At 40.7% G+C, this 17,620-nt stretch overlaps 1 protein-coding gene across 9 annotated transcripts in view; it reads left to right on the forward strand.

Annotated features, from left to right (window-relative positions):
• LOC132815041 (transmembrane protein 241-like) overlaps positions 1-17,620 on the forward strand; it is a 227,261-nt gene that overhangs the window by 26,040 nt on the left and 183,601 nt on the right. The window lies entirely within an intron of this gene.

Consider the following 17,620-nt stretch of genomic DNA (forward strand, 5'->3'; position numbering starts at 1 on the left):
CAGGAGAGACAGTAAATGCTAAAGCTTGGGGCAGCTGCCACCAAGGTGTGGAGTGGATTAGCATCACCATTTAACGTCTTTCTGCCAAAATTTAAATGGGGGTCCTTCACTTATTGGACCCTCTCGATGCCACAAATGTATGCAAATATAGTCGTGTACAAGTAAGAAATGCCTTTGGGTTGTTTCCTGGATAGAGTCTAACTCCAATGTTTGTTTGTTTCTAATGCTACTGTACAGAACTGAGCTGTTTCAATGACTGTGTGTGTATAAGGATATTTTTATGAATAAAATATTTTTGAAATTAAGCAGAGGGCGCCGACTGTGGGGAGATAATGAGATTTTGTTTCTCCCAATGTATGCATTTCCTGAAAAGGTGATGGAAAATGGTACAATAGTAGGTTTCAAAAGAGATTTCTTACCTACTTGAAAAAGAATCATTTATGGAGAAGGAGCCAGAGAGTGGGACTAATTGGATAGTTGTTGCCAAGATGTAGGTCAGGCACAGTGGACCAAGTGACCACCTCCTGTGCCATACAAATCTTGAGTGACATGTTTGAACCACTTCAGAGAGCATTAAGAACCAAGAATGTAGTCTGGATTGTATTGGAGCCAGATATAGCTGTTGTGCTTCCCTTCAGAAAAGACAGTAAAGAGCTAGTTAGGTTTTATAGATGATCCAGCAACATTGCTAATTTTTAGAATTTTCTCTGCTGTTAATGCACAAAATTACAAGATCACTGAATTCAGTTAGAAGTGGTACATTTGTGTTGCTAATACAGCACAATAGCCAACACATTATATAGCAGCAGAGATTAATTAAATCTTTCCATGGATTACAGTTACTGCAGCCTAGAATTTACAGTTTGTGATGTTAGATAAATGTTCAGTGTGCCAATACAACTTTACATCATGTGATATGTTAGCAGTGGCATTAATCTTTTTAAATTGAGCTAGTTAACAGACAGTAGCTGAAAATGTGTTGCTGGAAAAGCGCAGCAGGTCAGGCAGCATCCAAGGAGCAGGAGAATCGACGTTTCAGGCATGAGCCCTTCTTCAGGAATTCGGGCTCATGCCCGAAACGTCGAATTTCCTGTTCCTTGGATGCTGCCTGACCTGCTGCGCTTTTCCAGCAACACATTTTCAGCTCTGATCTCCAGCATCTGCAGTCCTCACTTTCTCCTAGTTAACAGACAGTAGCCCGTTAAGCATTTTATCTCATTATCAGAAATGGTAATTGCTAATAACCTCGGTGTATCAAAAGTAAACACTGATTCTGTCCTTATGAATAAATAAAACAGAATGTAAAAATGTCACATTTACCTGCTAGTTTGTTTCTAAAAAGGTGACCTTTAGATTTTATTTTGAAGACGGTGGTAGAGAAAAGGCCTTCATTACATTTACCAGTATGCTGCAGACTCTGTGAGGTTTTAATCTGCATTTTGCAATGATCATACAAAGTTGTATGGTGTGCTGTATGGGTACCTGGGATCTGTATCAACGAGTAGCCAGTCAGTTGGAAAAGCCCTTATTGAGAAACGTCACATCTTGGGCTGAAAGAACAAAACTTAAAGACACAGATTTAATTGGGGGGGTCACATTGACTGAATCTGCCACACTAGCTGACACCAAATATATGCAGTTTGACCTGCACTGCCCAGCTCAGATGAACCCCGTCCCAAATGTCATTAAAAACCTTCCAGAATTGCATCTAAGTACTCCAATATTGGATACTCAAATCTTCATCAGCCATTACCGTGATAAGAAGGACAAGGCTGAAGATTTATCAGTTATACCCACCCAGAGTGAGGGGTACTAATGGTGTGTGGGGGACCTGAACATTTCAACAGTGCTTTCATGTTTGCTTTTAAATTCAGCCACAGTATTTGCATGTGATTTCCAGATTGTTCTTTCAGATTGGAGCAGGAGGACGTGATGGAGACCAGCAGCAATCTGTTTCAGCCTCACTGTTTAATGGGCTCCAGTCAGGGTCTGAATGGAGGTCTTGCAGAGTCAAAATTGAGCCAGCCACCCAGCAGATGGGAGTGTCGATGTGAACAGGCTGCAATCCGTTTTGGGAATTCTAAGCTGTAAGGGCCTGCAGGGAGATTCTGTTCCCAGCAGATACCTGGAAGAAGGCAGCCTCTGAGAGTGAGCAGTCCTAGGTGGAAGTGACAGATGAGGTCAGCAGTGGGAGTGTGGTTCCACATTGACCATTGATAGAGGAATGGTGTCCCCAGCTGCCTGGTAATTAGGTACCAGTTTGCCAGTGTTGTACAGCACTCACGTGTGTGGGCTTAATGTTAGCAGGCATTGAAAATTAAACACATGCCCAGTGTTGATTTTGAGCCCTTTTGTCTTGTCAATTCCATTTGCTTTGCATAATCTCCCACAAAGGACAACAGGCCCCTCTCAGTGGCGGGCATGCGCTTGGAGGAAGCACCCTGACACTATTAACATGGGCCGTATCCAGGTCAGATGCACCTCGGGAAACTACCAAGATGGGACTAAGATGGAAGGGTTTGAAGACAAGGCTCTGGTTGGTGTGGCCAGCCATTTCGTTGAGGTAGGTTTGAGGCTTTACATTTAACCTTCTGGGACTGGCAGGCATTTGGTTCAGTTAGTGTTTAGTTGGGAAGGGTTACAGGAGACTGACTGGGAGTTTACTGTTTAGGAGTGGCTGAGGTAATAGGTTGGGATAACGGCTAGTGGCAGACCAGGGTCCTAGTGCTCCAGGTGAATATCGACAGGTTCCTCGAAAGGAATAGGAGCGATTTCCCCGGCCTCTCTGATGGCCTGGAAACTTGCTAATTTTTTTCAGACTGGAGGCCTATGACCAGCAGTGTTCCACACGGATGGGAGTTGGTCCACTTTTTTGTTTAATATTTATATAAATGATGTAGATGAGAATATAAAAGGTGTAATGAATAAGTTTGCGGATGATCTCCAGATTGGTGGTATAGTTCACAACAAAGAAGATTATCTAAGATTACAAAGAGATTTTGATCAATTGGGTCAATGGGCCGAGGAGTGGCAGATGGAGTTTAATTTGGATAGATGCACGTTATTGAATTATGGTAACACAAACAAGGGCAGGACATACGCAATTAAAAATAGGGCCTTAGGAAGTGTTGTGGGCAGAGAGACCTAACAATTCAGACCCATAATTTTTTAAGTTTCCATCAGGATGGTAAAGAACACCTTTGAATTTCGGAGTTGGGATGTTATGTTGAGGTTTTACAGGGCATTGGTGAGGCCTCTTCTGGAGTGCTATATCCAGTTCTAGTTGCCCTGTTTTAGGAAAGGTATTATTAAGCTGGAAAGAGTTCAGAAGAGATTTACCATGGTGTTGCTGGAGGGTTTGAGTTATAAGGAGAGGCTGGATAGGCTGATACTTCTTTCACTGGTGGATAGGGGGTTGAGGGGTGACTGTGTAGAGGTTTATAAAATCATGGGGGGGGTTATAGATAAGGTGAATGGCAGGTGTCTTTTCCTGAGAGTAGGGGATTTCAAGACTCGAGGGCATATTTTTAAGGTGAAAGAAGAAAGATTTTAAAATCAGACGTTGGGAGCAATTTTTTTATACAGGGTGATTCATGTGTGGAATGAATTTCCAGAGGAAGTGTTGTGTGCAGGTACAGTTATAACATTTAAAAGGCATTTAGATAAGTACGTGAATAAGAGGTGTCTAGAAGGTTTATAGGCCAAGCGCAGACAGATGGGACTAGTTTAATTTGGGATTATGGTCGGTACAGACTGTTGGACCGAAGTGTCTGTTTCCATTCTGTCTGACCATGAAGGATGTACCACCTGTGGTTAACAAAGGCAGTCAAGGCAAGTATCCAATTTAAAAACTGTATTATAAAGACAAAGTGGCAAAAGTTCTGTTAGACCAGAGAATTTAAAATTTCTTTAGGAACTGGCAGCAGATGACTGAAAAGCTTAAAAATTGAATAACATGAATTGGAAAGTAAATTGGCAAGAAATAGAAGACAGACAGCAAGATCTTGGAGTATATAAAAAGAGAGTAGTTAAAGTAAGGGGGAGGTACACTTGGGAAAGCTTGTCACAACTCAACAGAGTGTTCCTGAGACTGTTCCTGGAGTACTATGGACATTATTTTTCATTCCCATTTTTAAGGAAAGATGTACTGGAATCGGATGGCCTCCGAGGGACATCTTACCAATGACATCATGTCCTCATTTCCAGGGCACCTCCACTGACTCCACTCTGAGGTGGATATTTGTAATTAAGGTATTGTGTAACATCTCAAGTGTCAGTAAGTGCAGATCAGCTGGATACTGATCAGTTGGTGACTGCTCCTAGTTTATTTGAGGGTGTTTTAACTGCTACATGTTTGTTTTATGAATCCCTGTGCTGTGGGAATCAGGATAGAGCAGCAATTCTGAGGGCACTGCCTTGGCCTGATCAGTGACAATGTGACATTGATCACTGGGATAATGCACTTCTTGCAGGTTTATTAAAGGAACTATTAAGGTTAAAAAAAAGAAATCGGGGGGAAAAAGGTGACCTTGATTGGTGCTTGGTAACTTGACTTGGTAACCATCTGTTAAGGTGACTGTCTTCTGGGAAGCCGTAAGTGTCAGTGGCCACCTGATGGGAAAGTCAGAGCCTCCTGAGGCACTGCTACTGGGTTATATGCAAAAACCCAAACCTGTCCCCATGCCCTTGGGTTGCCCATACCCTGTAGTGAGCTGGATCTTTGAACGTGTTTTGTCCTCTTGTTCCTCATCAGAGGTGCAAAAGTGATTACCAATCTATATGAAGATTGATAGCTGGGAAGAGCAAAGTAACCACAAACCCTTTAAGGTATCAGAAATAATCACCCGAGTCTAGGAAACCTTTTCCAATGCAGTGACGGTTACCAGGCATGCAAAAGGCTTTCTCATTCCCTCAGCAACCCCTTCCCTGAGTCCATATGAAAAAGTCTAACTTTGAATATTTAAATCCATGTCAAATCGTCTACAGACATATAGCAAACAAAGATTTTAATTGAAAGAGAACAATTAGACTCAGAAGTTTTGAAGTTAGGTTTTATTTTAAATCTTCAGCAGTAATTTAAAATGTGACAAGTGAGACTTCCCCTTATGAAAGTTAATTTTCATGGGTAGTGAAGTGGTTTGACATTGATAAAGAGAGTTGGCCTGTCAAAAATTCATTTAGACCTGACAAACACTAGCTTATTTTTGGCATCTATTGGATATGCTATTTGCTGAAAGTTCAGGAATTTTGGGATGGTTCTGTACAGTGATCCCAAATGAAAACATTTGCATCCCTTACACCAATCTGTGACAGCTCAGTTTTTGGATGTTAATGTGTAACATTGACTGATCAAAGCATTTTGCAATATGAGTTTTCCAGAGACCTTCCTTGAACCAATTCCAGTTTCTCAATTGCCTAATGATTGCTTACTGTGCCAAATTTCTCATTTCCACGAGCTCTAAATATTAGGGAAGTAAATCATTGTGTCTGAAAATTCCAATCATGTCTCATAGTCTAGTTATGTTCCACATGCTAAAGATGATCTGTGAATCCTATTTAAATTCTAAGTCTGTGAGTAGATTTGTGCTCTCTTTTGGTGAGTTTAACTGAGTCAACCACTAAGCCTAGCCCACGATCAATGTTTACTGGGAAAAAATCTCAGTGAGGATCTATCCATTTTTCTTTGAGCATTACTTCTATCTCTTCAACCCCTATATTCCTGTGAAAGGAACAGCTGGTGTAAAGTGAGTGGAAAATGTATGTCAGATTACACTGGACTACAGCAAGATATCATTGCTGGGCTGATTGGAGGGAATGTAGAGAAAATGACAGCTTGAATTGGGATGGGAAGACAAAGCACAAGATTGAAAGAGAAGAGAAATGCAAGGATACACGAATAGAGAAGAATGTTAGGTTGAATTAAGAAGAAAGGGGAAAATGCCATTTTGCCTAGGGAGAGTTGAAGGAAGAAAATGTATCTCTTTCAAAATATAAATATTGATAATGCACTGTCTTAGAACTTCATGCAGTGAGGATAGAATACCTTTTTTGAACTGCAAACGGCAAAATATTAAAGAATTCAAGCTCAGACTGTCCAATTGTTCCTCATAAGATAATGTCCCACATCAAAGAAAATGATCAAGTGGGATCCACCTCCTCCTGAACTGTATTGAATGTGATTGTGTCCGTTCTTACATAAGGAGATAAAAACTATACATAATCAACTCTAACAAGACATACCTACTCTTATATTTTACTGCTGTTGCTATAAACAACAACATTGCATTTGTTGCCTTAGTTACTAGTGTTACCTGCACACTAACATTTTGTAATTCATGTACCAGGACCACCTCCAGGCAAGTCCAAATCGCCTGGAACAGAAGAAGGTCAAAAACAGCAGGTCCTGAAAAGCCGAAAGGTTCATTTCTGTGAACTGTGAGGATAGGGACAAATGTAATGCTTGTCATTCTTTCCTGCCACCCTTGGCACCCGTTTTTCATTGTGTTTATTTCCATATTTGTGTCAGAGGATGTTTTCTTCAGTATTTAGTGTTTTAACTAGTAGAATTATATATCAGTGGTTTATAATTGTCTACCGTTTAACTAGAATCTGTTTATTCATAGTAAATAGTAAGCATTGTTAAGTATAGAAATATCCTATCTGCCAACCTGGGTCAAAATTACAAATGGGGGAATTTTGCGTACTTATTTATAAATTATTTTAACTTTGTGACAACTCTGGAAATAGAAGGGCTTCATTTCCAGTGCATTACCGTAGGGAGGCATAACATTACCTCCTACATTATAAACTCTTGTGATGAAAAGCTTGGTTAGAGAGGGAGGTTTAAAGAATGTCTTAAATGAAGAAAGCAATGTAGAGAGGTGCCAAGATGTACAGAGGGAATTTGAGAGCTTACAATCATAAGCAATTGAAGGCTTGGCTACCAATAGTGGATTGATAATGATTGGAGACCAGCATTGGATGAATACAGATCTAGTGAAGGGTTATGTGACTCGTGGAGATCAGACATACGAAGAGGCAAGGCCCACCACAGATTTGAAAACAAAGTTAATATCTTTTCAAATCATAGTGGGAGCTAATGGCAGTCAGCAAGCTGAGGGGTGATCAGGGAAAGGGTCTCTACGCAATAGGATATAGGCAAGAGAATTCTAGATGACCTTAAGTTCACAAAATGTTAAGGGCATTGAGGGTGGAGGGGTCAGTCAGCAATCAGTTCAGTTAAAATCTTATTGACTTGTGGAGCAGGTCTGATGGATTGAAAGACTTTTATCACATTGTAGTGTATTGGGTTTGGGCCAGCTACCAATGGTACTTGCTTCTCTGAAATAACCTTTTCATTGAAGATAGAATAGTAGGTTCATTATTTTCATAAATGAGAGGTCTTATATTTTTATTCCATCCTTTACCCTTACTAACATGGCAGCAGCTCAGAGCATATCTGGACAAGCTGTGAGAGCTTAATGATGACAACTTGCACCACTATAGCATTCCACTGTTAGGTATAGGTAAAAACAATGACTGCAGATGCTGGAAACCAGAGTCTAGATTAGAATGGTGCTGGAAAAACACTGCAGGTCAGGCAGCATCTGAGGAGCAGGAAAATTGATGTTTTGGGCAAAAGCTCTTCATCAGGAATAGAGGCAGTGTGCCTGCAGAGTGGAGAGATAAATGAGAGGGGGGTGGGAAGAAAGTAGCATAGACAATTGGTGAATGGGGGTGGGGGTGGAGCTGATAGGTCAGAGAGGAGGGTGGGGGTAGGTAGGGTGGAGTGGATAGGTGGAAAGGAAGTTAGGCAAGTAGGACAGGTCATGAGGGCAAGTCTGTTTCAGGACACGGTTGAAGATCTTCAGAACAGGAGATGACCTGGGGGTTGCAGTGAGAGAGAGACTCACTGAGATTCTTGTAGAGAGAGAGGAAAACTTCTTCAAGGCAGGCATCCTTGCAAGAGGATTCGCAGTAGGGTTAAAATCAACTAGGTAAAAACAAGGACTGCAGATGTTGGAAACCAGAGTTTAGATTAGAGTAGTGCTAAAAAAAACACAGCAGGTCAGGCAGCATCCAAGGAGCAGGAAAATCAACGTTTCGGGCAAAAGCCCTTCATCAGGAATAGAAGCAGGGTGCCTGTAGAGTCTATCGACCACCAACTAGTGGAAAGGATGTGAAGGAGTAAAGCAGCAGGGAAATTGCAGAGAGACTGCAACATTACGATGAAATCATAATGGGGACTTCAGTTGCCCAAGTATTGACTGGGATACTGGCAGCCAGGAGCAATTGTTCCTGAATTGTGTTCAGGAGAGTTTACTACAGCAGTATGTGACCAGTCCAACAAGAAAAGACACATTGTTGGACCTGGTCCTTGGAAGTAAAGCAGGTCAAAAGGAGCAGGTTTCAGTGAGGGATCATTTAGGAGATCGCAGTCATTCTAGCAGAAGACCTAGGATAATGTAGCAGACTGAGGAGCAACAGTGCAGAGTCAGAAAACTCACTCGATGGAGAGCTGACTTCAATGGGGTCACAGAGCTGGGCAGAATTGACTGGAAACAAGAGGTTGGTGGGGAAAAACAGTAACTGAATGGTGGGCTCAGAGAGGAGATGGGTACAGTTGAGGTACATTGCCTCAAATGGGAAAGGCTGAACAAGTAAATCGATAGCTCCCTGGCTGACAAAGGAAAGAGAAATTATGGCACACAAAGAAGAAAGTGTGTTTATGACCTGTCATGCACAAATTGTGATAGAGAACATGATGAATGCAGAAGGTTCAGGAGAGGAGGCGAGAAAGTTTATTAGAAAAGCAAAGAGGAATAATGAGAAAAGGCAGCTACTCAAAAAAACAATGTCCCAAAGTCTTCTGTAGACATATAAATAGTAAAGAAATGACCAAAAGAGAAATAGGGTTAGTTATGGACCAAAAAGAGATTTACACATACAGGCAGCAGGGAAGGCTGAGTAGTTAAATGAAAATTTTGTTTCTGTCTTTACCAAAGAGGGGGGTGCTATCCAAGCCATGTTGGAAACTCAGTTACTATAAGGGCTAAGCGTTGATAGGACAGAAAGGTGAGTAGACCGTTGTTTCTTAAGGCTGACTCCGGATGACATGTACCCGAAGATTTTGAAAGGAGGAATGATAGAAATTGCCGGGGCATTGGCTACAATCTTTCAGTCTTCCCTAGTCTTGGAGAAGGTGCCGGAAGTTTGTAAAATGGCAAACACTAAGGGCTTGTTCACGAAAAATTGTAAAGGTAAGCTCTGCAATTATAGACCAGTCAGTTTAACTTTAATGGTGGGGAAGATTCTAGAAACAATTTTTGTGATAGAATAGTTCTATTTTGTTAGATGGAAATATGAGTGCTAATTGGGAAAAGTCAGCACAGATTTATAAAGTGAAAATTGTATTTAACTAACTTGGTGGAGTGTTTTGAAGAGGTAACCGAAAGGGTCAATGAGGGTAACACTGTTAATGTGGTCTACAAGGATTCCAGAAGGAATCTGATACAGTGCCACACAGCAGATCTGTGAGGAAAGTTGTAGGTCATGGTGTGAAAGGACAGTAGTAACACGGATACAAAATTGGCTGAGTGATAGGAAACAAGCAAGTATTAGTCAATGGATATTTTTCAAGCTGATGGAAGGTTTGTAGTGGAGTTTCTCAGGGGTCAGTATCGGGGCCTTTGCTTTTTCTGATATATAATAATGATCTGGATCAATGCACGCATAGGGCAAATTCAAAGTTTGCAGATGACAAAACTTCAAAGAATTGTGAACTGTGAGAGAGTCAAGTGCAGAACTCCAGAAAGCACTTTGACAAGTTGGTGGAGTGGGCGATTAGGTGGCAGACTGGGTTCAATACAGAGACATGATGCACTTTAATCAGAGGGACATTGAAAAATGATATCAAATAGGGAGCTCTATTGGGCGCGGGGACACAGCAACCTGGGTTTATGAGTGCACAGACCATTGAAGGTGGCAGAATAGGTGGGGAGAGCATTCAATAAAGTCTACAGTGTCCTTGACTTTACTAATTGAGGCATGGAATACAAAAGCAAAGAGGTTATGTTGAACTTGTATAAAGTGCTTGTTAAATCTCTGCTGGAGCATTGTTTACACTTAAGGGCATCACATTATCAGAAGGATGTGAATGCATTGGAGAAATTATACGAACAATTTCCAAGATTGGTTTCAGAGATCTAGAGCTTCAGTTTGGAGGAAAGATTGAAGAAGTTGGGTGTGTTCTCCTTGGAGAGAAGGTGGCTGAGAGGTGATCTGACAAAGGTTTTGAATAGATAGGTGGAAACCTTTCCATTTTGGAAAAGGATCAAGAACCAGAGTGAACAGATTTAATGTGATTTGCGAAAGAAACTAATGCGAGGGGGTTTAAAAAAAAAACTGAAGAAATAGTTATGTAATGGAATGCACTGCTTGGAAATGTAATGGAAGCGAGTTCATTTGAAGCATTCAGCAGGGAATTGGATGGCATTTTGAATGGGAATAATGTGTGAAGGGATAGGGAATAAGGAGGGGTTTGACACAAGGTAACAACGCTGATTTGAAGAGCTGATTGTGCAGATATGATTGTCTAAATGGCCGCCTCCTGTGTCTCTTACACTTCTATGATAATGTCTTAAAAATAGGAAGAAATTCGAAGGCATGGATCTGCTAAAAACCGCAAGCTACTCTATTAGATAGGCAGCAGGGTACATGATAGTGAAGAACAAGCCTTTTGTTTCTTCAAGTGGGAAATAATAAAGAAAATTGTCATTGCCTTTGTTGGGAGTAAAATTAAGTTCTGACAAGGAACCTCTAAACTCCCAGGTCAAGTTTTGACAGCATCTTAAGGAACTCTTCAGATTTCATACTCCATTGCAATGTTTGATTGAGTTAAAAGGAGCTGGACTGCGGTTCGGTTAAACAAGCAGGTCCTGGGCTCAACTCGGGGAGGGAGGCCTGGGCTCGATTGGGGATGGATCAACTGATCCTCCTTCGGAACTACCTGATGAGAGAATTCGAGGAAGGAAATATAAAGAAGGAAATTGTAGTGAATGTAGAAAATTGTGATGCAATTAGGTCGAGTCGACTTCTTTTTGTGTAAGGGAAATCGTATTCCACTAATTTATTAGACTCCTTTTTAAGGAAGTAACAGGCAATAAGGATAAGGGGAATCATAAGATATGAATGCTGAAGGCATTTGACAAAGATTTGTGACACAAAGTGAGTGTAGGTGGCAGATTATTAACTTGTAACACGAAACAAAAAAAAAACTACAGATGCTGGAAATCAGAAGCAAAAACAGAACTCACTCGGAAAACTGAGCAGATCTGGCAGCATCAGCAATTTCTGTTTTTGAATGTATTAGCAATAATAGGTTTGGTTGGCTAACAGGAAACAGAAAAAAAGCTAAATAAACCATTTTCAACTCCGCAAAGGTACAACTAATGAAGTGGCATGGAGATCAGTGCTGAGATCTCAATGACTTACAACATGCATTAATGACTTAATGAAGGCACATAATGTATGGTAGCTAAATTTGATGACACAAAGAATAGATAGGGATATAAGTTGTCAAATGGACATTAGGATTGTGCAAAACGAAACCAAAGTTAAATGAATAGGGAAAAAAATGTGACAGTATATTGCATGAAAATGTGAATGTGTCCACTTTGGCACTATTTTGATGGAGAGAGATGACAGAACTTGCTCTGGTACATGAATCACAAAGTGTTCACATGAAGGTACAGTATCTAACTGGGATGTTGCTTAATGCAAGAGGAATCAAATATAAAAGTAAGGAATCTTTGCAAAAGTTGTATAGTACATTAACGAAACCACATCAGAAGCATTATATATCGTTCTTGTCACTTTATTTAAGACAGTATATAATTGCAATAGAAGCAATTTTGAAAAATTCACTCAACTGAATGTTTGGGCAGATTGGTCCTGTATTCACTGGCTTTAGATGAATGAGAGTTGAACACATCAGCTACTGAGTAGATAAGGTCTCGCATTTTGAGATCAGTATGGGGAGAAATTCCTCAGTTATTTGTAGGTGAAAATCTCTTTCTGAGGAGCAGTGGGAGCCTTATCTTTGAATATTTTTACTCTGGCATTGTATAGAGTTTGACTGATGAAAGTCAGGTTATTGGACCTGTACTTCTCATCTCCCCCAATCAGATCAGCCATGATCTTACCAAGTGGCAAGTAGCAGAGCCAAGGGCCAAAATGGCCTTCCTTCTATTTTGTGCCTCTGTGAACTCTACATAATTTTTCAATATTTAGTCTGACACTCTGCATTAATATATAGCCATAGACCTGAGCTGCACAAGTTCTATCACTTGGTAGGAAGCATTATTCAACTTGGTGAACAGTTTTAGGTCTTGTATTACTAGATGCTAATGTCACAGTGTATTGCAGCAACTCCCCTGATGTTGCAGATTAAATACACTGCACAGTGTGCTGCTGAGCAGAAGGAACTGGGAAGCCTCCAGCTTTTAAATGATGTTAGTCTGTGATTGATCTCAACCAGATGGCTAAAGGCCACTATCGTTGGCATTAGCACCAGTTGTTGAACAGTAAACTTTGTAAGTAGAAAAGAATGAAAGGCTTGAAATCATGCAGCGTCTGTCAAGTATGACTATAGACAATGCTGTGTTTTTGAAGCTTTGTCATGGGAAGCGTGGCCGCCAATTAGTGACTGCAAAACCCAGTGTAGTAATATGGTGGTGACTATTTATCCCTCAATTGACATCACTAAAACAAGCCAGGTATTGGTGAGGGCACTGAGGTAAGTTTTGAAATATTGTCATGGGATCTATTATACCAAGCAGAAAGGAGTCCTCATCTGGCCATGATCAAATGACCTGTTAGCATTCCCTGTCTCAATAAGGAAAGTGATGAAGCTCTGCAAATCATGTTCCATCGGCACCTTCCAGAAAATCTTCAGAAACCAGACACTTAGTCAATGTACACAATTTTTCAATGCCTAGTCTCTGACAGTAATTCCCTTTTATTGCTTCAAGGTAATACAATCTCTACTCAGTGGTGAGAGCCATTATTCAAAAGCTGCTATTTGTAAGGCTGGATGCTGTCATAAGTTAGTGCAGGTGAGAAAGGAAAAGAAGTCCTCTGTGGTGATTTAAAGCTCAAAGCAGCTCTTGTATAATTACTGGCAAAATCAGTTTTATGATGGTCTGAAAATCTAGATGATTGATCATTGCATTTTCCACAGCTTGTCATGGTGACTGGGCAATCTACTTTGAAGTTGTTAGATAAGATTAGATTCCCTACAGTGCGGAAACAGGCCCTTCGGCCCAACAAGTCCACACTGACCCTCCGAAGAGTAACCCACCCAGACCCATTTCCCTCTGACTAATGCATCTCGCACTATGGGCAATTTAGCATGGCCAATTCACCTGACCTGCACATCTTTGGACTGTGGGAGGAAACCGGGTCTATGGCACTGTGAGGCAACAGTGCTGACCACCGTGCTGCCCCCAAAGTAGATTACTCCTGGAAACTGGCCAAGTGAAGTGTGCCAGTGTATTGTCACCATGGAATTCTTTAAAACTCAGCAGTTTCTCATGATCTTGGTTTTAATTTAATGAGTGAGCACCTTGATTTAAGATAAAATCAGTAGTACAATTCAACCAAATGTACCGGGTCTACATCCAGTTGTTATTTAAATAAGGTCCCAGTGAAATCTGATAAATGTGGAGCCACTTTAAAGGGATCAGGTTCGTTATCGACTTGAGAGGCAGAGGTTGGGGGTAGGGAAAAGCAGTTTTTAAGTTTGTAGTCTTGCCTTCCACTTTTCAAGTCCAAATAAAATTTGGGATGGGTGGAGAGGAATATGTGGCAGGGAAAAATGAGCTACAGTAGAATTCATAGCTTCCGGGCAAATGGTAAGGCTGTGGAGATGACCAGTTGTTTCCGAGTGGAGTCAGGGTGAGAGGCTTGAGACATTTATTGGAAATTTGAGAAAACAATAATTAGGAAGGTTTGGTCATTGCTCAAGATTTTCCATTATCGGTTTTATAGTCATACAGTACGGAAACGGACCCTTCGGCCCAACTCGTCCAGGCCAACCACATTTCCTAAACCAAACGAATCCTTTTTGCCTACGTTTGGCCCATGTTTTTCTAAACGTTACCTATCCGTGTACCTATCCAAATGTCTTTTAAGTGTTGTAATTGGACGTGTATTATATCCCATTTTTGCAGCAAAGTCAGACTCCTAACGATGTAATTTTGAAACACTGATTGAAATGGCCAGAATTTGCACTTGTGATAATGGTACAACTGTCAGTACTCATCATTGTTAGCCTGTTACACTGGCAGCAGCTTCAGACATCTGCCTTTATTCAGCTGTATGCAGAAATCAGCTGTTCACTGTCAGTGATGCTGGGCTGTTCTATTGTATGCTTCACCAGTGCAATCAACAAATTGTTATAAACTGCAGCTTTTTATACATTATCCTTGCTATAAAAGAAGTTAAGCCATGCTGAAAGAGGTGAGTTTGTAACTGTGTACTAATGTCATAATTACTACTGAACATCCTCACTTGCTCGAAGAAGCAAGCTTTCCAAGTGAGATGTGCCATTCTTCAGCAGAACATTTAAAAATTCCATGACTAAAAAAAGTTATTTGCTTTTTTAAAATATTTCAGCTTTCAACCTTATTTTTAAAAAGTGTTTCTGTCTGGTAAGAATTCTTCATTCATATTGACTGGTCAGGCTGCCTGCTCCTTTTACTATTGCTAGACATCACAAAATTTAAAATCACATTGTAACAGAGAAAATTGATAACTGTGGAGCCCACTTAACTTTTTTGGGGAAGTTGTCTCTCCCACCCTCCACCCCCACATTCTTTCACCACGTACCTGAACCTGGCCCATCGTGATGCAGAGAAAGTAGATTTGGTTCGTGCAGTATTTTATTTATTACCTGTAACTCTGGACTAAGAGGAAGTGTGAGCAAATATTCCCATTTTTTGACCAGAGTGTGTTGATGTCTGTTTGAGAGTGGATGTTTGATGAGATAAGTCAGATGTTGTAATCGTTGCCACGGCTGAATAGACTGTCTTCTATCTAATGACAAATGGCCAAATGAATAAAAACCTGGAAGTTGGGACATCTACATTGCTTGTGGAAGTCTGTCCAAAGGTAGCTTAAGGTAAAGTAAAGGCTTAGTTAGCTGTGTGATTTGTGCTTGCTTCATTATATTTCATGCACCTCAGTGGAATGACCCAGGAGTCAGTGCACAGTGGGTTCTATGAGAGAGACATTATCATAGAGAACCATCGAGTCATACAGCACAAAATCAAACGCTTTTGGTCCAACCTGTCTTTGCCGACCAGGTTTGCCTGCATTTGACCCATATCCCTCTAAACCTTGACTATCCTTGTACCTGTCCAAATGTCTTTTAAATGTTGTCGATATAGCAGCTGCCATTTCCACTGGCAGTACATTCCCCACACTAACCACCTTGTGTGTGGAAAGGTTGCCCTTCAGGTGTGCCTATCGCAAAATCATCCCTGTTTTTCTCTTGGTCTGATAGTAATGTACTATTAAGTACCTTAAATCTCAGCCTAAGTAGATGGAAATAGCTTAAATATCCTTTACATTTTGGGCAATTTGGTTATGCGCAAGCAGGTTTGTAGATACAGTGAATAAGAATCTCGTGCAGTAGGTACAGGACTGTGCATCATAATAGAGCAGGATATCACTTGTTTTTGACAATGTGTTAAGTTCACCTTTACTGAGAGTATTTCCAACTTTGTCTTCCTGTCTGAACTGTACACACTTGGCAATTTTAAACAAATTTAACTTAACATTCCATACAGTGTAGAATTGAATAGAGTCATAAAGAACGGAAACAGACCCTTCAGTCCAACTCGTTCATGCCAACCAGATATTCTGAATTAATCTAGTCCCATTTTCTAGCATTTGGCCCATATCCCTCTAAACCCTTGCTATTCATACAGCCATCCAGATGTCTTTTAAATATTGTAATTGTACCAGCCTCCACCATTTCCTCTAGCAGCTCATTCCATACATGCATTACCCCTCCGGTTCTTTCCAAATCTTTCCCCTCTCACCTTAAACCTATGCCCTCTAGTTTTAGACTCCCCCAAAAGACCTTGGTGACTCACCCTGTGCACATGCCCCTCATGATTTGATAAACTTCTGCAAGGCCACCCCTCAACCTCCGATGCTCCAGGGGAAAATAAAGCACCAATGTATTCTGCCTCTCCCTATAATTCAAACCCTGCAGTCCTTTCAACATCCTTTAAGTTTTTTCTGTACCTTAAGTATAACAACATCTTCCCTGTAGAAGGGTGACCAGAATTGTACTCAGTATTCTAAAAGTGGCCTCCCCAATGTCCTGTACAGCTACAACATTACATCCGAACTCCTATATTCAATGCACTGACCGTTGATTGCAAGTATGCCAAATATCACCTTCACCACACTGTCTACTTGTGACTCCACTTTCAAGGATCTATGCACCTGCACCCCAAGGTCTCTGTTCAGTAGCACAACCAAAGGCCCTACCATTAACTGTATAAGTCCTGCCCTGGTTTGCTTTACCAAAATGCAATACCTCCCATTTAATTAGTTAAATTAACCTCTATCTGCCAATACTCAGTCCGTTGGCCCATCTGATCAAGGTCATTGTTCTTTGTACCACCTATTTCGGTGTCATCTGCAAACTTACTAACCATGCCTCCTATATTTCCTTCCAAGTCATTTATATAAATGATGAAAAGCAGTGGACCCAGCACCGATCCTTGTGGCATATTGCTGATCACATGCCTCCAAGCTGAAAAGCAACCCTCCACCATCACCCTCTGTCTCCTACTTCCAAGCACACTCTTGCATTTGTCCCAGTGAGTGTGAGACAAAAAGCTTCAGTAATTTGGTTTTTATTCTCAGCAGCATGCTGTAAAATTCTATGACTCTAGTTAACAGTCTAACATGCAATCTTTTACGGGAAAAATATTGCCACATTGGTTGCCATGTCCTCCTGGAGTATGCTTTATTTTGGAACACAGTTTAGTTCCATTCCTGTACTTTGTCCATAGCCATGATGAGTCCGTGTGTAACAGTGATTAAATGTTTTGAAACAGTATCATGGAGGAGCATGAAACTTTAGATCTAGAAAGTACCATCAATCTTGCTGTTCAATTACCCAAGCTTCATCTTTGCTTTTCCAAAGATCTCCTCTTCCATATTAGCAACTTAAACTGTGACCATCATTACCTACAAACCTTCTCCAATGTATTCCCCCTCCAATCTAGAACTATGTACCTGGGATCCCACCCTATTATTCTTTTTGAGTTTTGGCATCTTTAACAATATTCAGAAATGCTTTCTACTTAGTTAGCCCAGCCCCCTTAAATGTGCTGAGATCATATATTTGATCAGTCTTTCCTGCTTTTTGAAACACCAACCCACTCTGGTTTGTAAACTTAAGGCATTTTATTTCTGTTCTGATTTTACAGTAATTGATATATATTATAAACAGGGAAAAATACTAAAAATTGAATGGGAATGGACCTTGGATAAATATACCACAAATTAATCCTGATAGAACAAACTCAATTTTTAG

The sequence above is a fragment of the Hemiscyllium ocellatum genome, chromosome 4 (genome assembly GCF_020745735.1).
Source record: "Hemiscyllium ocellatum isolate sHemOce1 chromosome 4, sHemOce1.pat.X.cur, whole genome shotgun sequence".
NCBI classification, from domain to species: Eukaryota; Metazoa; Chordata; class Chondrichthyes; order Orectolobiformes; family Hemiscylliidae; genus Hemiscyllium; species Hemiscyllium ocellatum.